Source organism: Eublepharis macularius, chromosome 4 (assembly GCF_028583425.1).
Source record: "Eublepharis macularius isolate TG4126 chromosome 4, MPM_Emac_v1.0, whole genome shotgun sequence".
In the NCBI taxonomy this organism is placed as follows: domain Eukaryota; kingdom Metazoa; phylum Chordata; class Lepidosauria; order Squamata; family Eublepharidae; genus Eublepharis; species Eublepharis macularius.
This window is the reverse complement of record NC_072793.1, coordinates 31,753,342-31,767,445: the sequence shown is the minus strand read 5'-3', so window position 1 is coordinate 31,767,445 and position 14,104 is coordinate 31,753,342. Positions and strand designations below refer to the sequence as shown.

The window sequence follows — 14,104 nt, the reverse complement described above, 5'->3', positions numbered from 1 at the left end:
GCTGGAAGTGCACCCGTTGTTTACTGGCCCAGGTTGACTGCCAATGGTGGGCAATCGCCAAGCAGTTTGCCACCTCTCATTGATTGCTAGTGATCAACGGGCAATGAAGCACATCCCCGGGACATTGCTTGTGATCAATGGGCAATGGAGCACGTCTCCAAGAGATTGCTTGCAACCAACCGGGAACCCTAATCATACCATGTTCACACAGCAAAACTAGAACAAGTTCCATGATGACTGAGAAAATCATCGCTCCCTTGTAATTTGGTTCCCATGTTTACATTTTTCGTAGAAATATTAAAGCAACTGAACATCATGATACAGAAATAGAAGCGATCCAAGGCAGTCTTGTGCATATTCCTAAAAACATACATAGGATATTCCTTTCAAATCACCGCTGGGGAAATTAATGCACTTATTTGTATATAGTAATTACAGTTAAGAGCACAAATAGGCTGAATTGAAGCACTAGGGGTGGAGGGGATACTTCCAACCTAGAAGGCCCATAATACTGCGTAAATTAAAGTAAATTCAAAGGTGTGGGTTACTTGCTTTTGGAGTTATACTCGTGTAGGTCGGCCATCGGTGCAATTATTTAAATTTTGTTTCACAAATTATGTAACAGCAGCAGCAATAATTTGTGCATCTTTGTTCCTTTATTTTAATGCACGCAATTGTGAAAAAGTGAAGCAATTTTTCTATTTGCAGCACCCTCTGCTTTTCTGTCCACAGTAAAACACTACATTTTCTGCTCAGTAAGAAGCTGCGGGGGGTGGGGGGCACTTCAGGAGAACCCAACATTATGGTGCACCCCTTGAAGGCAGTAGGATCAGGGCTTTTTTTCAGCGGGAATGCGGTGGAACGGAGTTCCGGGACCTCTTGAAAATGCTCGGCAACAGTGCATGAAAATAATATTATTTCAAAGAATCCCGTGTGTTTCTTCCTCATGTCCCTCTTGAGAGTTCCGCCACCTCTTTTCCCAGAAAAAAACCCGAGGAGGATACACATAATTTAGCAGAGATGCTTGATACAGAACCACGCAAATTCCTAACAGCACAACGTTCAGCAAATGCAGAAAGTCGCCTGAATAAAGACAGAAACGCTTGAAATACTGTTCTGAGAACCTATTTTAGGCAAGCCGGACAATCCCTGGTGGACTGAAACTGGAAATAGCCACTCTCTTTCTTGTAACCAGAAAGCTTTATTTAACGTGCACAGGCTCTGGGAGTCCACAGAAGCCCAGACCAATCCATGTCACAATTTTTTATGTCCTATTGCAACAAAAAGAGTGGGAACAGGGAACCCAATAGGAACATTACCACACAGTTTATCTCCAATATGGGAAAATGAACGTTAACCCCAATGTTGCTATTTTACCCTTAAACTTGGCAGATCTCCTTCCTTATATGGGAAGATTGACAGCTACTTTATTGTTGCTAATTTACCCTTGGGCCAGGCGTACCTGACTTGCTCTTGCACTTACGGCTCCACATCAGACTTATATTAGGGCCTTAGTTAAATTTCTCAGGACAATAAACACACAGTGGAATGAGATATAGTCCCCTGAGGTAATGCAATAGATTGTACCGCTCTAGAGTGTAGGTGGGGAATAATATCTTTAGTTTTAAGTGCGTAGCCATGTTGGTCTGCAGTGGAACAGCAGGATTTGAGTCCAGTGGCAGCTTCAAGACCAACAAGATTTTCTGGATATAGCTTTCAAGAGTCAGGCATCTGTGTCTGAAGAAGGGAGCTTTGACTCTTGAAGGCTTACACCTTGAAAGTCTTGTTGGTCTCAAAGGTGCCACTGGACTCAAATCCTGCATATTTTTTTGAAGTGCAATTTTTGTTCATGCAAATGAAAGATCAGCACAACAAAGATCAGATTGGCATAGCCCTTCTATTCTTTTACTTGTAGGAAGCCTTGGCACGAGGAGCATTTAGGAATGGTATCCAGCTTGTATGCAGAGGAGTAGCACATGGCATTCTACCAGGAGCTTACTCCTCATTCTACTCTGTGTGGGTTTGTGCACAGATGCCAGAACTACAAGGTGGCTACTGGCTACTAGAATTCACAAAGATGAGTGGGAAGATGGTAGGAACAAGCTTGCTGCCTGAAAAGTTCTAAAATGCACTGTGTTACACAAATGGGGGGGGTCTCTTTGTGAGTTGGAGGAATTAGCATACAAGAAGGCACAGCAAGCAACTAGCAGGCTCTCCACCAATGTATACCAGGATCGTTCCCATAGAGATAGGGTTGCCAGGTCCAGGTTGGGAAATTCCTGGAGATTTTGGAGGCAAAGCCTGAAGAGGTTGGGGTTTGGGGAGGGGCTTCAGTGGGGTATAATTCCATGGAGTTCACACTTCAAAGCAGCCATTTTCTCCAGGGGAACTGATCTCTGTTGCCTGGAGATCAGTTGTAATTCCGGGAGATCTCCAGCTATCCCCTGGAGGCTGGCAAGCATACATAGAGAACTTTCTGAAAGAACCAGGTGGGTGTTCGACAGGAATGGTTTTATTAATGGTACAGTAAAAACAAGTATACAGGAAATCACACACAGCTAACTGGAAAACAGGGAGGAAAAGAGAGAGGAGTACAGGGTCGGGTGATATTTACCCATCTAGAAGACAGGATGTCCTTAGAGAGTAGCAGCTGAGCGACCTATGCTTCGTGGCAAGAAGAGGGTGAAGGCTCAAACATCTGTTTGAAGGGTGTGCATAGGGTCCCAAGACACACACACTGAGCACATAGTAGAGCAGTCCAGTTATGCTGTAGAATGTACCCTGGGGCAGGATCATGTCTTCTGGCCCCCAAACAATAGCTTAATGACTGTCTCAGGAGGTGTTTGATGACCCGCGATTTGCAGAAGGGAAGAGTTATCAGGTCCCTGATTAACTCTGATTAGGAAGGAGGGAGGGGAAAGATCAGTAGGGGTGGGTGAGATTAACACAGGAACTCCTGGAAGACCTTTTGTCTTTACATCTATGCACATCTCCGGGGTGTAGGGCCACTAGCCATCCTGCCTCATAACTCATGTTCCAGTAATTTCCCCTTCCAGCTGGATCCGGAATCTGCTCATGTCTAGCCAGGAAACGCACCATGTGCTCAAAGCATAAGGGGGGAAAGGCTTATGATATGTTCATATTCATAAACTGTTCTTGCAGTGTCAGGGAGGGTATGACTGCTAACATGGGAACATACAAAACGCTTAACAGGTTCCACACATCCCAGAGGGCTCTGCAAAATGTGCAGAGATCTGGCTGGGGTAGCAAGTTACTTGTTCTAAGTTATGTAAGAAGTTAATAAAAGTTCATTTTATGTTGCACTGCATCCTGGATCCAGAAAGCTATACCTGAAGGATGTCACACTACCTGTATTGTAGTGGAATAAACGGTCCTCATGTATGATTGCAAGGTTGACAACCTCCAGGTGTGGCCTGGAGAACTGGAGTTACAAATTGTTTCCAGACTACAAAAATCGGTTCTCCTGGAAAACACAGATTAGTGTTGCCAGATCCAGGTTGGGAAATTCCTGGATATTTGGGGGTGGAGGCTGGAGAGGGCAGGGTTTGGGGAGGGGCCTCAGTGGGGTATAATGCCATAGTGTTCACCTTCAGAGCAGCCGTTTTCTCCAAGGAAACTGTTCTCTGTTGCCTGGAGATCAATTCCGGGAGATCTCCAGCTACCACCTGGAGTCTGGCAATCCCTGGGGTGGAAGGTACGCTATCATATCCCTGTTGAATCCCATCAACTCCCCATACCCAGGCTCCACCCCTAAATCTCCAGGAATTTCCCAACCAACAGTTGGCAACGCCCGAAAAGCAGCATTTTGCAACGATGGTGAGTTTTTCCTTTTCTGCATTTCCGTTTTTAGAAGCAGCGCAGATCGGATGGAAGGCCCAATGAGCGGAGCAGCGGGGCCTCGGGGCGAAATTCTTTAACCGCCCCACAGATGCGAAGTGGAATGGGGCAAGGCGGCTGCAAGAGAAGAAAGGGGTTACTAACGCGACCCTAAAGCGAATACGGGAGTTTTTGTAATGCGAAGGAACGACACGAGTCCCAACCACTGGCGTGTCCAGTGGGGGAGATCACAGGATCGAGGCTGGACGAGAATGTTCAAGGCTCCCCCGCTTCGCCAGCAGGGCGGCTCTGCTCGCTGCAAACCTCTTCCGAGAAGGGTCAGCAATTCCTTCGCCCGTGGGAATAGAGGCGATGAAATACAAAAGAGTTTGAATGCAGACCTCGGCGTTATTTTGGCGATGTGCTGAAGCAAATATTCATGCATATAAAATATGGTTCCGCATTACTTTCCTTGAAACATGCACACACCTTTTTTAAAAAATTGAAATAATTTCGATGCGTGTGTTGTGTGAGAAAAGTGCGGGGGGAGGCGATGTTGCTGTAGCTCCTCCAGGGGTGTGATTATAGAGAATAAAGGCAAGTCACGAATGCTTCCTTGCGATAAATTCCACTGCTTTAATCAATTATTAAACATGGGATTGAAACAAGTATGTATTCATGCACTATCTTAGATAATGCCTTACTTTAGTATGTGACCACGTGGCCTAATGGATAAGGCGTCTGACTTCGGATCAGAAGATTGAGGGTTCGAGTCCCTTCGTGGTTGGTGTCCAAAAAAGAGATTTCAAGGAAGAGTTTTGCTAGTTTTCTTTCCCCTTTCCATATGGAGACTATGTGTATGGAAATTACAAGCCAAATATGAGAATGTAAAGAAATCTGGTAGATATTCTCAGTATTTGCATTACATTTACTGAAATATGATGTGATAAATCCAGTTTTGTATGAAAGAGAATCTAGTTATAGTACAATTGATTATCTCTTCTTACTTTACTAAATCAATATTTTACGTATTTATTTATATTTTATTTTGATTATTAGAATGAGAATTGTGTATTAGAATTATTTGCCAACTTGAAGCCTCAGTTGTAGGATTTCATAAATTACCCTTCAGAGGTAATGAAAATAGCTGGCATGTAGACCAGACAGAAGCAACTTGGAACACAGTTATTCTTCCTAATTAGGTTGATATGCATCATTATCATCATCATCATTTCCATTTTGCTTATTGCATTGTGACAATCACTCGCTGAGCTTTCCTTTCTGGATCAATTATCCAGTTTCTGCAGACTGCATTTGTATTTAATATACCCCAGAGGATGACATTTTAATACTTTAAAAAATCAATTAGTTCCTGGGCAGAATGGAGTTAGTGTAGTTGTAAGCACATTGCAAGTTTCTCTACAGGGGGAATGATGAAGAGGACCAAATTTCAGGGCCCCTGGTTACTCTAGGCAGGTCACTTGGTTTGTGGTCACATTTTTATATTTGGTTTGTATCTGGATGGTGTAAAGAGGGTGTGTAATTGTTAATACTGAAGCAAATTCAGCTTCAGAGTCACCTAACCACAAGTAAAATAATTATTAATGCCAAGAAATGCTTTTGGAACTGCGTTATGATTCGTGAATAGTTACTTGTGAATAGACTCAGAGCTAAGCTACAAGTGATGCCTGACACAGGTTGGACACTTGTCAGCTTCCCTCAAGTTTTGATGGGAAATGTAGGTATCCTGGTCTTGCAGCTGTAATGGAGAGCCAAGCTGTAAAACCAGGATGCCTACATTTCCCATCAAAACTTGAGGGAAGCTGACAAGTGTCCAACCTGTGTCAGGCATCACTTGTAGCTTGGCTCTCAGTGCTTTTTATATTTGAACTGATTTCTACCAATTTCCCCCCTAGGACTTTGGAGATCACCCCCACCCCCTCAAAAGATGCCACCGTACCGGTGCTCAGTACTGGTGAGTACTGTCACAAAAAAGCCCTGCTTTGCTGGTGGGCATCCCTTTAGTTGGTTTCTGCAGTTTCTCTGAAGGGCATGATGGCAGGACTGGGGGCATGGTTATGAGAAGAACCCTGAAACTTCTCCTCATCCCAGATTGGTAGCAAGTCAGCGGTTTCCCTTTCTCTCCAGGACACCCCACTTACATTCACAGGCTTGCCTTTTTCTTTCTCTTTAGATTGCACGTTGGAAAGGAACCTAGCGCACAACGCGCACAGAGATTGAAAATGGCACCCAGGTGTGGAACTTGGGTATGCTCTTACAATGTTTTTGGTGGCAGTGAGTGAGGAGAGGATTGGCAGCTTGTTTCTGGCACTCTCATTGGCCATGCTGGTTCGTTGAGCGCATGCATGGCATATCACTGTTTTGATGTATTGGTAGCATGCAAATTAAAAAAAAAAACCTGTTCACTGCCAATTCGGCACCAAAACAAAATGGCAAGGTGGGTGATGCAATGAGAAACGCCACAGCATTACGGACTGGGGGAAAACCAAAATCAAGCCATAAAAAAAAAGAACAGGGGAAACCAGGTTTTAGAAAGAGAAGGGAAAAAATGGAGGAAAGCCGGGACATTGTGCATTTGGTAACTGATATTTTTTCCTACTGATATATTTTTTTAAGTGTAGTGTAATTTGGTTGCTTTTTGGGTGCTTTTAATTTTATGTACATTGCTTTGGAACCTCTCAATTAAAATATTTGAAACAGCCTCCCAGCCAACAAGGGCAGAGGTAGGGTAAGAAGGTGTGGCCACCTGTAGTCCAGGTGCTGGGCCTTACCCTGGGGAGTGGGAGGTGGGAAACAGTGCAGGGTTGGCATTAGAGGACAGAATAAAAAGACCTCCCGATGAGATCAGGAAGGAGAGCGGAGGACTATCCCTGAGCACAAGGGCAGCCTCTCAGGTGGAGCAAGGTATTCAGAGGCTTACCACCCTGACCCTCTGCCCACCATTCTGAGGTCTCCCCAAGGAGGAGCCCTCAAGCAGAGTTGTGTTGTGTCGGGATGCAGCCAACCAGGCAGTTCAAGATGAGGGAAGCAAGAGCCAGACTAAGGGTCCAAGGGCAGCACCACAGCAGACATCCAGATTCCAGGGGAACCCGCGAAGGATCTTGACACCCAATGTTGCCTTGAAGTTTCCTGAATTTGGCCAATCGCAGGTTCTGCTAAGAACCAAAATAATTCTGAAAGGAGTCTGACTATATGACCTTGAATGGCTCAAATATGTTGCGAGTGCTATCTGGAGGGGCACCTTGAGGAATTCTACCAATGAAGAAAAGAGTGTGAGTGTGTGTGTGAGAAGATCATGTGTCTCTCCTGTACAACATAGCCATAATAAAAATAGGAGAACATTGGGCATTATCAGGAGTGAAGTCATCTCACACACATTTTTATTGTTTAAGGAAAATGTGAGTAATTAAGGGGTGGCTTGGAAGACGCTGGTCACATTGTCCCCCTTTAGGTTTAGCTTAAGTGATCAACTATGTGGGCTTGAGATGATTTGGAAACACAGCCTCGATTTGCATTGCAAGATAGTCATTTGCCATTATGCTGTTAATGTTTATTTTAGTTGCTTTGTCTGAAATGCATTATAATGGAACATTTCCCTGCTATTAACGTTTTATGTTTTGATATGTCTCTGTTATTTGCCTAAAGTTTTTTCCCCAGTCATTTTCAGGTTCATCTCTCCACTGCGTGGTTTGGATCCAGCAATCCATCTGTGGATTGACAGTGGCAGATCTCCCCTCACTTTTCTTCTCTCCCCTCAGCAGTCTCTTCCAGTCTTGGGAAAGTTGATTCCTGGGACTGCAGATAGCCATGTGGATTGGTGGGCTGCAGTAAGGAGAGAAAAGGGGGCAAAATTGATCTTCCTGCCTTTTTCATCAGCTGAGCTACATAAAAAAGGGAGCAATTTCACCCCCTTTTTCCCTCTGCCCTGCAATGTTAGCAGTCAAACCTCTTCCTCATACTAAAATGGCAGTTTATGGATATGAAATATCATAAACTCCTTGCCTTAAGTCCCAAACACTATCTAGCCCCAGGCAGAGAAGATGCCAGCCAGCCTGAAGACTGGAAAGTTACTAAGTCATGAGCCATAGGGGAATGACTGACTAAATGGCCCCCATGCCCCCGAGAGAAGCAGAGATAATGAAGTTTCATGAGGAGACTCCCAGCTTAACCTCATCAAGGCTTTTCCATACTTCCCCTCATCCCGCTAACTTAATCAGGCTATTTAGCAAACCTGATACCTTCCCATCCAACACCAAGTCATCAAGCCATATTTTTACCTATAGTCCAGCCCAAATGGTCATATCACACTTTCCCCAACTTACTGTTCCACCTCTGGGCAAGCCATTAAGGTCTTGTTTTTGGAAGCAAGACATCAGTTTTGCTCCAGGGTACATTTAGCTCTATAAATGGGCTGTCCAGCCATGTGCTCAGTGTGTGTGTTCTGGATCCAAACATCCACCTTCAAGTTCGCTTGAGCCCCCTCTTCTCTCTGAGGAACACTGGTTGTTTTACTGCTGCTCCCATGGACCCCCCCTCTCTTCAGGACTGGTAAATATCGCCCCATCCTAATTACTCTCTCCCACTTTCCTCCCTGTTTTCTAGCCAGCCTTGTATGTATGCTATGTGTGTTCTATGCTTGCTCGCTTGCCTTTTATTCCTCTTTAAATAAAGAAGGCTTTGCTGTTACACATCTGCCTATTTATTTGAGAGTTCTCTAAGGGAAGAATCGTGGTATACATTGATGGAGATCCCTAGTTACCCCCTCTTGCTGCATCGCCTTGAATGCTCATTCATCCAACTCACAAGGAGACCCTCATTAGGGTAACAGGAGACCTGGATAAAATCCCTCCTCTGCCATGAAGCTTGTTGGCTGACCTTGGGCCAATCCCTCTCTTGCTACTTAACAGACCTCACAAGGTTGTTGTAAGGATAAAATGGAGGATGGGAAAATGATGTCCACTGCCCTGAGCATTTTTGAGTTGGACTTTTGATGGACATTAGGCTGGCAGATTAGGTTGAGGGACTGTTTAGAGGCTGACTGCTAATGTTTTAAATTCCTGGAGGTTTTTTATTTTAATGTTTTGTTGCTAGTTCTGGCTGGCAGTGTAAGCTCCTTCAGGAAGAAATGCAGGATTTAAATGCGTGGGTGGGACAGTCTAGATTTCCCTTGTCCCATCCACACTGCAGCCATTTGGTGCCATTATAAAACATTTTTGAGGGTTTTTTAAAAAGAAGGTAATTGACCTATCTACTTAACAATATAATGGTGTATTGCTGTGTCAATTACTGGTTTAAAAAATAACCCTGAAATAACAATGGAGCTTCCACAGGAAGGATTTGCTGCATGGAAAAACCCAGACCACTTTCAAAATCAGTATGTGATGTGACAAGAAACAATCCTTCTGGCCACACAGAAGCTACTTAGCACACATAGGAATCACTTTGGATTTCAGTTATATTACCTAAAAGTCACTAAGTAACTTAGATGGATTATCAATACACCTGAAGTGATTGATTGGTACCCACATGTCAGTGGCAGTTAATTCTCACAGTTGATCAAGGGGTATACAAACTACACAGAACCTATTTGATAAGAAAGAAGATTAACATCACCAGTACTGAGGTTTGCTTCAAAGGTCTTCTACAAGCCATTTCCATAAACAGATGCCCCCCCCCCCATTTCTGTAGTCTCTCCCCTTCAGATATAGCCCTCTGTGCAGTTCCAGGATGCCTAGATTCCAGGATTCCTGAGCAGTTACGAATGGATTTCTATGTGGGGGGGGGGGGGAATGTCCTGATTTGAGTATGCAATAAAACTGCTTTATGAGGATGGACACAACAGATCTGGTGGACTGAAAGAATCAGAGTAGTTCTCCAGTCCAATATCTAATTTCTTCCTGTCTGCACATCACATGATGCTTTGCACAACACACCATTTTGGGCCTGTGCCCAAAACAATTTTGGATCTTAAAGGGAAAATTGTATGGGACAAAGCCTCTTTTGGCAGGAGCTTTGAATGGGCACCTTACTTTTTGATTTGTCTAGAAAAGGAATTCTTTGCCCCTGAGAACCCCTAAAATTACACATCCTAACATTATATTTTTGCCAGCCAGTCTCGGCTTGTCATGTTTTGCCAAGTGCAGATGCCAACATAGGAATCCGTCCACCAGATCTGTTGTGTCCATCCTCATAAAGCAGTTTTATTGCATACTCAAAAAGGACATCTCTCTCTCCCCCCCGCCCCACATAGAAAGGTGAGGTGAGGTGGGGGTGGGATAATCCTTGTCCATCTCTCAGGCATAGAGATGATTTCAGATAGTGTAATAATAACATTTGATTTATATACCGCCTTTTACGACAACACCCACTCAGAGCGGTATACAAAGTATGTCATTATAATCTCCGCAACAACAATCACCCTGTGAGGTGGGTGGGGCTGAGAGAGAGCTTTGAAGAGCTGTGACTATAGCATGAATGGATTTCTGCTCACGTTGCTCTGGCTCCAATCCAAAAGCTGGATCATATAGCCCTTTACAATTGATGCAGTAATCCATTCTGTGCATATATGTGTGTGTGTGTGTTGATAATTTACCTGAGATTATGCATTTCAGTTTCTCACCAGTGCATACCCTTCTCTCCTTTCTATGACCTTTCATATCCCGTTAGTTCTGAGAACATCAGGTAGTTCTGACTGCAGTTTAGGGATCCCAGACCCCTGGTGGGGGTGGGGAATTCCCTGCCCCTGCTTCCCCCACCCCGCCCCCACTTACCTAACCGGTGGGGGGGCACACCTTCCCTGCGGGCTCCCCCCCCCCGTGACGCTGCACGCTCCCATGCGCAGCAGCCACTGGGATTGGGCTCATTTTGGCCTAGATTGGGGCCACTGTGGAGCACGAGAGTGCTCTTGCGCTCCGCAGTGCCTGAAAATGGACCCGCTTCAGCACAGACTGGGCCCGTTTTGAGCCCCTGAGGAGCCTGAACGTGCTCCTAGGGGCTGTGCGATGACATTACTTCTGAAGTGACCATCTCGCCCAAGGTAAATGCCAGGCCCCTACCCCCACTTGGAGGTTGAGGGGGCCTGGAAACCCTACAGCAGTTGCTTATGGCTTGGCTTTCTATGAACTGACCCATGCAGCTTCTCCCTGATGAACAATGTTTGCTTAGGATCCTTCTTCAATTCCTGCTCACATGAGTCAATTGGAATGGCATTCTAAGTATTTTTTCACCCTCTTTGTGGTAGGAAGGAGACATGCATTTCAACTAATGTATTATCCTTTCCTTTGTGCCACCTCAAAAGCCAAGTAGCTGCAGTGTCCTGTATTCCACCTGCTTGATGATCTACTTCCAACCCCACCCGGAAATTACAGTAGAGAAGATCAGGCATTGGCAGGGGACCCATGTCCCTAATGGAACATTGATTATTCCTCCCAGATTTTATTGCCTTTGCTTCAGATGCTGCTATTAAAAAAGCAGAACTGCTCATTATTAGTATGAATTTTAAAAAAAATGCATCACACCTTCAACATCTGAGGTTTCCTAGGTGATAGATAATGGAGAAGGGCCATTATGCTTTAGCAGAGCATTTGTGGTAGGAAGTTGCATGAAGTTAATTTCCTAAAAGCAGTTACCTCATATTCAAACAATAATGTAAATGGCCACATCCTGAAGATTTACAGGAATTCTGTACCTGTGACTACTTTCTTTGGTTTCCTTGAGGCATTCTGGGGTTCATCACAGCTTAGGTGCTACCATATTTTCTCCTGCATGTCTCCTCTTCAAGTCTTGCAGATATCCTCTCTGCTGTGAATCAAGACAGAATATTGCATGCTCCAGAAAGCCAGAGTGCAATGGGAATATGGATTAGATCACAATATACTCTAGTTGTATACGTGTATTCTAGTGAACTGTGTAGGAACTTTAATGTAGTTTTTTAAAAACAGGTTACATAACCCCACAGATGTTCTTTTCATCTTTGACAACCAATTAAAAGTAATGGACAGTAGTAGATAAATGGATCTTAATTACTAGAATGGACCATTGATGATCTACTCACTAAAATTTTCCTGTCACCTTCTAATGATTTATATACCTAATCTTGCACCTGGACATGGCATCATTTTTGTGCTAGGTAGCATGTCACATGAATAATCGGAATAATCAGCTAAATCTAAAACCAATCATATTTTGATATTGATATAATGTATGAAAGATCTTCGATTTCTCAGTAGATAGCACATGCTATCTATAAGATGATGGTCTGAGACATTTTTATCTCCCAACCAGCCTGATGAAGAATTCTGGAGAACTTGAATGCTTGTACACTGTTTTGTGCGGTTTTGGTTGGTCTAGATTTTGCTTTGGACCCATGTGGCTACCTGCAACCTCTTTATACCTAAGAATGTTTACTAGGAGGATAAGGAATATATCAGAACTCTGAGGCCAATTCATTCACTTTGTCATAATGCATTCTCTTTATTTTCTTTATTACATGTCTTCTCAGGTCATGCAACTAGAATGTTTATGGCGCACAGAAAGTAAACAGTGACCCAAAGCTTTCATTTTATTAGGTTCAGAAAACTCATGCCCAAATTAATTATTGCTCCTTTGACATCTAATTGCTGACTATTAAAGTTAGACTATTTTTCATGTTTATTTTTATTCCCCTGGGGTGGTAAAACGCAATGCAGCAAAGAGCTCCTCTGAGTTATGTAGAAGGGAAAGTTGTGATGGGTGCCGCTTCTGTTAACAAAGCAGCAGGACAAGAATACGACAGTTGCTGAAAGGTGGCCATTCAATGTAGATATTAAAAAACTGCAGGCTAGATCATCCAATCACTCCCTTCTGAAAAAAAAAGGTAAAGGTAGTCCCCCTGTGCAAGCACTGAGTCATTACTGACCCATGGGGGGTGTTGCATCATGACATTTTCTTGGCAGACTTTTTGTTACGGGGTGGTTTGCCATTGCCTTCCCCAGTCATCTACACTTTACCCCTCAGGAAACTGGGTACTCATTTTACCGACCTCAAAAGGATGGAAGGCTGAGTCAACCTTGAGCTGGTTACCTGAACCCAGCTTCTGCCAGGATCAAACTCAGGTGAGCTTGGTCTGTACTAGTACTGCAGCTTACCACTCTGTGCCACAGCAATCATTCACTCCCTTCTACTGAGGCAATATTCCTAGTAGAAGGGGGATGTTGGATGTAAAGCAAAGAAGCTAATCTTGAACCTGGCAGCTCTATTTGTGCTTTCTGGAACTCCAAAATATTGAAGAATGCTTAGGGATATTACGCCCAAACATATTGCAAGAATTAGTAAGGACTACAGTGGACAGTGTCGGAAATGTCAATGTACAGATGCAACATTTTATCACATATAGTGGACGTGCAAGGAAGCACGAAAATATTGGATAAAGATACATGAAGAGATGCAGAAGATTCTCAAGCTCAGGTTTGAGATGAACCTGAAAAATATGCTAGTAAATATTTTACCGAATAATGTTGCAAAAGAACAGGGAGACCTTTCCCGGTATATGGTGACAGCCACAAGAGTACTATATGCAGCAAAATGGAAAACAGATTAGAGCCCTGGCATGCCTGAATGGATAGACAAGATGTACAAATATATATTGATGGCTAACTTAACTTCCTATGTGCACAATAGACCAATATTGGAATTCTGGAAAAAATGAAAAGATTTCTTTGATTATTTAGGCTGAAACTAAGATCAATTAAGGTAATTGTACTATAGAGATAAAATATAGAAGAGACGACTGATTAAAAATTATTGACATTAAAGTTTGGGTATAAGCAATTAAGGAGAGGGGAAGAGAATTATTATACAATTTAGTTGTGCTGTTACAAATTCTGAATATATTTTTTATTGTAGTTTAAATCTAACTCAAATGTAGTGCCTTGTATAAGTTTCTATGCACTTTCTACTGTCATTCCTATCTTTTCTTTTTAAATAAAACCTTTACTTATATATATAAAAAAGAATGCTTAGAGATGATTGACACAATGGGCTTTTCATGGGGAGGACTGGTGGGGATACTGGTTAACTGTACTGATACAGCTACTGGTGGGGAGGACTGTAGGGATACATGGGTACTGGAGACCCTGGGGTCTGGGGAGACAGGAAAGATGCCCCTGGGGGATAGTAACAGCATAACCTTGTTCTAATCATACATCTTGGGCGATTCTGCACGTCCCAGCATAGTGCTATAGTTGAGCAATGAGGGCGTCTTCCTGGC

At 43.5% G+C, this 14,104-nt stretch overlaps 1 non-coding gene across 1 annotated transcript; it reads left to right on the top strand.

The window, feature by feature from the left end:
- The first annotated feature begins 4,551 nt into the window (after positions 1 to 4,551).
- TRNAR-UCG (transfer RNA arginine (anticodon UCG)) lies at positions 4,552 to 4,624 on the top strand. The gene has a single exon. It is a non-coding gene; the product is annotated as a tRNA-Arg (tRNA).
- Positions 4,625 to 14,104: the final 9,480 nt, after the last annotated feature.